Genomic DNA, 8,891 nt, shown 5'->3' on the forward strand with positions numbered 1-8,891 from the left:
AAGCAAGTTAAAGGCAAGATACTTGCCAAGAGGATTAATATGTGTATCGAGCATATTAAACACTCAAAGAGTCGTGATAGCTTCCTGAAACGTGTCAAGGAAAATGATCAGAAAAAGAAGCCAAAGAGAAAGGTACCTGGGTTCAGCTGAAACGCCAGCCTGCCCCTCCCAGAGAAGACACTTTGTGAGGACCAATAGAAAGGAACCCAAGTTGTTGGAACCCATTCCCTATGAATTCATGGCATAAACTGGGGGTGTTGCTCTGCCATTCAGTACCTAATTGGCAGCTTAAGTGTTCTAGATCCTATGTAAAAATAAAATCATCCTGTGTTGTAAGGGTGAGTTTCTTAGTTGAACAGGTTTGTGGTGCCTTCTTACCTCAGAAATATTTGCAGCAGATTTTCACTGTACCCAATAATTGTGTCTAGCCTTTACTCTTCAGTATTTTCTTGCTGAAAGATATTGCTGAGGTATTATTCAGGTGTATACCCAATAATTCAAATATTTATAAAGTATTTATATTGGCTTGAAGATCCTGTAAATCATCATGGGAAAAGATGTATCAAAATAAATGGAAGTCACTTCCAAAACCAACAAAACAAACAAACAAAGCAAAACAAGACAAAACAAAAAGGTGCTTGCTATGGTTTGTGCCTAGGTGTTCCCCCCAAAGCCTCATGCAGTCTTGGGGCGGCTTCCGGAATTTGTGATTGATTACTGTGGGTGTGGATGCTGCACATGCCCTGGGGCAGGTAATTTACATTACAGTGTAAGGTGGGAAGAGAAGCCAGCTGCTTGAGCTGCTGCTGCCCCTCCCTCGTGCTCTTGCTCTTTGCCTCCACCATGAAAGGTTGCGTTTTGCTACGTGATGCTTTGCCTGGACCCAGCTGAATATGGACTGAAACCTCCAGTAACTGTGAGCTAAATAAACCTTTCCTTCCTTCAATGTGAGTGTCAGGTATTCATCCCGGCAATGAGAGAAGAGTAACTTAAGACAGTGCTGATCACTATAAACAACTGTCTTTGACAAATATGCCATCAGATGAAATGGACTTTGTTTGAGATGTATTTTCTTTTTTCTTTCTTTCTTTCTTTCTTTCTTTCTTTCTTTTTTTTTTTTTTTTTTTTTTTTTTTTTTGTGGTACCAGGACCCTGTACTTGCCAGGCAAGCACTTATTCTACCAAGCTATGGCCCCGGCTGAGATGTATTTTCACTATGTAGTCCAGGATGGGTTTATATTCAGAATCTTCCTGCCTCAGCCTCTCAAGTGTTGGGATTCCAGGTACATACCACCACACCTGGCTGAAATGGGCAATTTTTCAGAGAGTAGAATTCACAAAATCAAGAGGCCTCAAGAAGAAGAAAGAACTGGGTGTTCTGTAGACAGGGTGTGCACCTACCTGGAAACACAGCTATTTGGGAGACTGAGGCAAGAAAACTGCAAGTGCAAGGTCAGCTAGGGCAGTTTAGCTAGACCGTATCAAAGTTAAAAAAAAAAAAAAAAAAAGAGAGAGAAAGCGCTAGAATTTAGCTTAGTGGAAGAGCTTTGGCCTAGCACAGGCTTAATCTCCAGTACTAGGGTGAGGAGAGCAAACAAATTAAACAAAAAATAGTACATTGACTCTGATTATTTTTTGTAAGTTACATTAACATCTACTGGGGTCTAAACAAAGAGTGTGTAACAGTGGAAAACTGTAATATAATTTTCTATGTCAAAAGAATAGAATTGAACAACCACAGGGCAACCTCAACAGATAAGGGAAAATAATCTGATTCTTTTGGCTGATAAATTTAATCACCAGTCATGACAAAACTCTTGAGAAATTTGGGGGAATCTCACTAAACTCTACAGCAAGTGGCCTTCTTAACAATTAACTAGCAGAATGCTATAGCTGGAAGCCCATCAGAATAAGAGACTAATAGAGCCACTTGCCTCTCCGGGCTTGGGGCAGCCACCCAGGGAGAGGGCCAGTAAAGTTGGAAAGGAGAGACAAGATCACTGCACAGGTACACAACAACCTCAGGCGAACAATGGCAAGAGCTTTCTGGAAGCATGACCATTTAGTTTTTTTGTTTTACCATAGATTTGTGGAGGTGGAAAGTTACCATCAAACTGTGGATCAAAAGCAAATTAAGGGGCTGGTGAGATGGCTCAGTGGTCTAAAGCACCTACTTAGAACAAGCTTAGCAAAGCACAAGGACCGCGGTTCAATCCCCCAGCACCACATGCCAGCCAGCCCCACCCCCTGGTGGGCTGAGCTGGCCACACACACACACACACACACACACACACACACACAAAAAAAAAAAAAAGCGAGTTAATCCTATGTTTCAAGACAAAATATTATTTGACAAGAAAACCTTTGGGTAAAATATAGTTTGCTGATCCTATCTTTCAAGACACAATATTATTTGACAAGAAAACCATTGGGTAAAATATAGTTTGCTGGCACAAAAATGCTGGGAATTCAGTGTTAGACTGCTCCTGTTTAATGTTTATTTGATGTTTGGTTTTGTGTTTTTCAACATATTTTCCTTTTCCTTTTTTTTTTTTTTTTTCTTCAGTGTTGAGATTGAACCAGGGGCCTGACACATTCTGGGCAAGGGCTTCACCAGTGAGCTACTTCCCCAGCTTTTACTGATTGATGATTGATTGACAAGGTCTCGCTATGTACCATAGGTCAGTCTGGACTTAAACTCACAGTGATCCTCCTATCCTAGCCTTATTTTTTTTTATTTTGAGACAGGAATATGCTAAATCACTAAATTGCCCAGGCTGGGCTTGAAATAGTGACCCTCTTGTCTCAGCTTCTCAACTAGCTGGGATTCTAGCTCTTGAAGAGTTCTCTTTGTAGCATCTCACTTTCAGATGAAGAAAACTGAGGTGCTTTATGGACAAAAAGATGTTTTGGCCATGAGCTATAGAATAAAATTCTTTTGAAAGTTTGGGTACAGTTGCTTGTAAAAAATAAGTCCCCTTATGTGTCAATGACCAGAGAGCGGGGAGCAGCTGGGCACGCAGATTCTAACTACAGAGGTCATCAACTCTGATCTCTGGGTTATGTGAATCTCATTAAAATGAGGTCCAAAATTGCATGTGTCCCAATATTTATTCCAATTTTGTTCACTCAGATATAAACAATGTTTGTCACCTGAAATGAAATTTATCTGCTGATTTATGAACGTTAACCTTTTCTCCTCAGGGACAGAGTTCCAGCCTCTGCAGAAGGGAAGTCATCTCTGAGTTCTCATGCTGCCTGTACAGTTTCTTCCTCTGGGGCGAATGAGAAGTGGGAGAGAGGTAAAGAAATCTTTTATTGTTCGGGGTGGGAGGGCTGAGGAAGAGATTGCAAGGACCCTTGGGGAGGAGGCAGGGAAAAGAATTTGTGGGGCTGGGTTGGGGGTGGTGCTTGTATGGGGTGTGCGGTGTGTCCTAACAGGTGCTGAATGGGGAAGGCTTGGCGAGAGAAAAGCAAAAGAGGAAGTTGGAGGTTAACCAGGAGGGAGAAGATGGAAGGCAGCCTAGGAGCGGCTCTGCCTTGGTCTTGGCTCCCCATGCCATGCTGACGTGCCCCCGTGACCACCCTGAGGACTGTTGTATGGGTACAGACTCATTGACCGGGGAGAACGTTGTATGGACACAGACTAGAAACCTCTAGTTGCTGGCCTGTTTTCTCTTTCATGTCAGCAGTGGAAGGGAAGGACATGCAGCAGTTCTGTCTGATTGAAGTGAAAAGCACAGTGCAAACTATTATTCTTTTTGAAAGCAAAGGGCCAGCAGGATCATCTGGAGGAACAATATTCAGGAAGGGAGCCTCATCCCTCAGAAATGTGGGTCACTGTGATCTTGGTTTAGGGACTGGAAAATACCCCCATAGCCCAGGAGGTGCCTTAGGAGCAATTCCAGGCTTGCATGAAAATGTGTTTCTTCTTTGAGGGAACATATGATCAGGAGAGAGCTGGATGGGTAGCTGAATGGAAAAAGCAAAAGTGGACCACAAACCTCACAAATTCATTAATTACATCTCTATTCCAGGTACATTACCATGAGAAAGAAAAACTTGACCATATTTATAGGAGAATATTATGAAACATCTCCAAGTCCTCAAGTAGGCAAGATTTTTTTCTTGTCTGTGAATGAAACTAGGGCCTCATGTGTGCTAGACAAGGACTCTACCACTAAACTGGACCCCTAGCCCAAGATTATGTTCTTTTTTTTTTTTTTTTTTTTTTTGGTGGAACCGGGGATTGAACTCAGGCCCTTGCGCTTGCCAGGCAAGCGCTTATTCTACTGAGCCAACTCCCTGGCCCCAAGATTATGTTCTTAAGGGGAACATAAACCTCAAAAGTGATGAAGGAAAAGATTGGTTTTTCTTTTCTTTTCCTGTATTTTGGGGAAGGGTCTACAGGGTGTTCAGGATCTCATTACTAGATTGGACTCATAGTGAGCTGCCTGTTTACGGACTCCCAAGTGCTGGGATTATAGGTGCGCACCCAGTCTCAATTGCCGTCTCAGTGTGGGCCAGCACGGCAGGTCTGGGGATTGAACCCTGGCCCCTAGCACCTGTTTGCAGGCACTTTAATCAACTGAGCTATTTGACCAGCCCTAGGCTGTGTGTATAGTTGCCTTGTTTGTTTTTGGATTTTACTGTATTTTTTGGTTGAATAGTTTTTAAGGGGAGGTTTATTTTTTGTTTTTGGTGCCAAGGACTGAACCCAGGGCTTCCAGCTTGCTAGGCAAGCATTCTACCGCTGAGCCAGATCTCCAGCCCCAAGATTGGTGTTTTAACTACACTTAAAGCTAAAACTAAATGATGGAAATCTCCTGGGGTAAACTGCAGATGGGAGGAGACAATGAAGTGCCCAGAATATATAGAAACAGGTATTCATTTCTTGGGAGAGCTGCGGATCAGTTAGCCAGAGATGCTGTCTGACCCGAACGGCAGGAGGGTCAAAATCTTGTTTCTGAGGCTTACACTCAGGGGTCCAGAGAATTACGGCTCAACAAGTCATAAAGTTTGGGGGTCGACTGAGGTATGGTGTCTTCCTATGCTTATATGTGGCTGTGGACAAGTGGATGTGATTTCTGTCCTTTGGAACCCCTGGTGGGAGAGGAGGTAGCCTGTGGCCATATGGCCAAGGCATGGCTGAGACTGCTGAGCAGGAAGATCCGTACCAGCTGCAACTCACGCACAAATGCACACACATCATACACATGCTTTTACACACTGCTTTACCCCCTACACACACACACACACACACACATACACACACACGCACAAGCACACTCACACCCTGCACCATGACTGATGGCAGCCCCTCCCCAAGTTGTCTGGGCAGTATAGGTCTGGTGTAGTTCCTAGGATTCTATTTCCAGACCGTTCTGAGTTTTCAATGATGTTCTAACAAACACAATTCCTGCTCTTAGATTCCTTGATACTCAGATAGTCAGTCAGCATTGCCTGAGCCCAGCCTAGTATCACCTAGAAGTGAACTCCAAGGGCCTGGGTGAGGCAGAGGGTGTCTAACCCTACTGTGACAGTTGCTGCATTGTGTCAACTTGAGAATTTTAAAAGGTTAACTAAATGACTCAGCAAGGTGCCAGGTCTTCACTTTGTAAACATCCTGAGCCCTGCAAGAGGAGACCACAGAGATGGTGTGCGTGCACAGCCTGCATACAGTATCAGGGATGAAAAAAGGCTACTCCCCCACTTTTGTTCTTGTTGGTTTTGCTGTCTTCTGCTGCCTGGAAGTGCTGCCCTCTGCCATACTACCCTGTCTTAGAGCCAGTCGATATGGACTGAAACCTCTAGAAACTATGAGTTAAAGAACTCTTTCCTTCTTAATTTTGGGTGTCAGGCAGTTTATCCCAACAAGGAGAGAAAAGTAATCAAGACACCCAGAGACAACTGGCTGTAATCTCAGCACTGGGAAGACTGAGACAGGAAGATTGCTATGAGTCTGAACTGCATAGTGGGACCCTATACCAAATAAATAAATAAATAAATAAATAAATAAATAAATAAATCTTAAAAAAATAAAATAGAATAGAAACCAGGTGTGGTGGCGCATGCCCGTAAACACAGCACTGGGGAGGTTGAGACAGGAGATCACTACGAGTGTGAACTGAGTAGCGAGACCCTGTACCAAATTAATAAAATAAAATGAAATAAACCTCCAAGAGAAATCCTGTGTCATGGTTCCTCTCTACCCTGGATAGCCACTGTCCTCCCCTCCCCAGGCTTCTCTAGCAGATAGGGCCCCATTCAGAAGCACAGCCCACAGCCTCCTGGTCTGGCTACATGGAGCACCATGTTGCCTCAAACCTGGCTGTGCATTTACTTCTCTTTCTAGGTACTTTTGCAGGTTCTGAGAGGCTGTTTTTTGGTCATGCATGCATTCACCAACCTTCTTCTCTACCTGCCTCTTCTTTCCAAGATTGTTAAAATCTCTCTCTCACCAACATGTCCCTCCTGCTCCTCTGCCCTTCTCTGCCAAATATCTGCATTCTGGATCGAAGTGCTGACTGGTGGAGCCTGAACCCCTGGAAAAGCACAGTTAGGACTATCCCTTCTGAGACTTACCTTGGAGCCCTTCAGCTCTGTGCTGCTGTCCTCTGCCTTCCACCAGACTTCAGGCCTCATTTAACTGGAAATCCAGCTGCAACATGAACATACCTCTTTACACCAGTCTTTGGTTTAAATCTCACATGAGTATTCCCGACTCCCTTACACTCCTGCATCTGCCCACCTGTGTTAGCTTCCTGGACTGCCACAGTTACGTGCCACAAACAGGCAGAATCTTACTCTGTCACTACCCTGGAGGCAAGAGTCTAAAGTCCAGGTCATGGTTGGGATGGTTCTTCCCAGGCTCTTGCCTGCCTCCTAGTTTCTGATACTGGGGCCACCCTAGGATCCTGCCTGCATCACTGTCTCCATCTGCATTCTTCCCTGGTCTACTCACCTCTCCAGCTGTCAGTCTTCCTCTAGTTTCTCTTTGTCTAGTTGACCAGTCTATTCTCCACAGCAGGGTATTGAGGTAGCCCCATGCAATTGTATTAGTGCTTATTTGATTTTTCATGCTTGTTAACATTTGTTTTATATAGTTTAGTGCATTGTTGCTTGTTTCATATATACTTATGATTGTTATCTCTTCCTCTTGAATTGTTCCTTTTACAAGGATGTAGTGACATTCTTTGTCTCACTTAATCATTCTTGGCTTAAAATCCACTTTGCCTGCAAATAGAATAGCTACCTCTGCTTTTTCCTAGGTTTCTGTCACAAGGGGTGTTGCTTTTCCATCTTTTGACTTTCAGTCTATGCATTTAGTTTTGAATTAAATGTTTTTCTTGTATACAGGATATTGTTGGATCTTGCCATTCTGCCAGTCAGCTTCTTTTGACTAGTGAATTGAAATCATCAATATAAATGATTATAGCTGATATGTGTTGACTTACGTTTGTCATGTTCTTTCCCTGTTGTTGGCTCCCTCCTCCCCCTTTAATTGTTTTCCTTGACTAGTGGATTCCTTCTGTTGGGATTCGTGGAGTTGTAGTCCTTGTTTTCTCTTCCTAGAATGTCCTTCAGCAGGGCTGGATGGCTGGCACCCAGGTGAGGCCTATGGCAGACCAAGATTCCCAAGGACCCATCTCCCTCCTAACCTGAGAGAATTCTCTGTCATCCTCAAGAATCTGCCTCAGCCTCAGCAAGGGTTGATTCTGCTCTAGCTGGGAGATACTCACAGGCCTGTGCATATACACATATGTGCACACATGCTTACATTCACATAATACATGCATGCACACACAATAATGCACATGCATACATGATATCCCATCACCATTGGGAAGAGCAGCTTCCTTTTCAGGAGGAGAGTCATGCCCATATGTGTGCAGGGCAGCAGAGTGGCTGGGCTCTCCCTCGGGAACATAGCTCCTGGCCCTCTGACAATCCCACAGTCTGGACTCTTTTTCTCAAAGTGTACATCCTTCCAGATATCCTGAGACTAAGATATGACTAGTGGTTCCTGGAGCTGGCCCCAGAGCTCTACCCAAGTGGCCTCCATGGCATTGTTGGCACAGGGTTTGTGGGACTAAAGAGGTGTTCCCTTAGGAATTTCAACTTCACACACCTGTGGCCATCTTGGTCCCCCTACTTTCTTGCCTGGTGGGTGACCCTGGCTCATATCCCAAGAATCCAAGAATATAAGACAACAAGATGATTCCAGTTGTTAGCCCAGTGTTCCTGGCGGGCATTGAGAACTGGATTCTCTCTATACTGATGTTGGATATGTTAGTCATTTTTGAGAAAGCCTGAGTGGATTCTAGTTGGCTGTGGGTCACCTGTGTGTGGTTTCAAACATAAATCCTGTCTTCAAAAACAAACAAACAAAAACCCCCAAACAAAACAATAACAAACCTTGTCCTCTTGGCTTGGGGTGCCTGGATCCTTCTCTTCTGCCGCTGAGACACACTATATCAGGAAGTTTCCAGGAGTCATGCTCTGTGCCATCTGGACCTTTTTGCCCCTTTCTTTGTCACCTGGCACTTGTGGCTGGTTCTCATATGCCAGAATTGGCATTTATGAAACAGAAGTGAGTCCTTTCTCTTGGCTCTGACCCTTCCTGATGCTCCTACCGAGGGGAAGGTGAGTACCTAGCCTGTCTTACGTGGACAACAGGAATGGCCTCCTCAAACTTGCTCATTCATTGTTTCTGAGCAGAATTCAGTTTTATTTCTTTCTTGGGGAAATGATATTTCTTCTCGGAACTTGGGGCTCAAGGTGTCAGGTGCCTGGGTATATGTGACTTGTGTATCTGTCGTAGTTTTGTGCAGCAGTGCCTCTCTCTCTCTCTCTCTCTCTCTCTCTCTCTCTCTCTCTCTCTCTCTCTC

This window comes from Octodon degus, unplaced genomic scaffold, assembly GCF_000260255.1.
Source record: "Octodon degus isolate 3935 unplaced genomic scaffold, OctDeg1.0 scaffold00021, whole genome shotgun sequence".
Lineage (NCBI taxonomy): Eukaryota > Metazoa > Chordata > Mammalia > Rodentia > Octodontidae > Octodon > Octodon degus.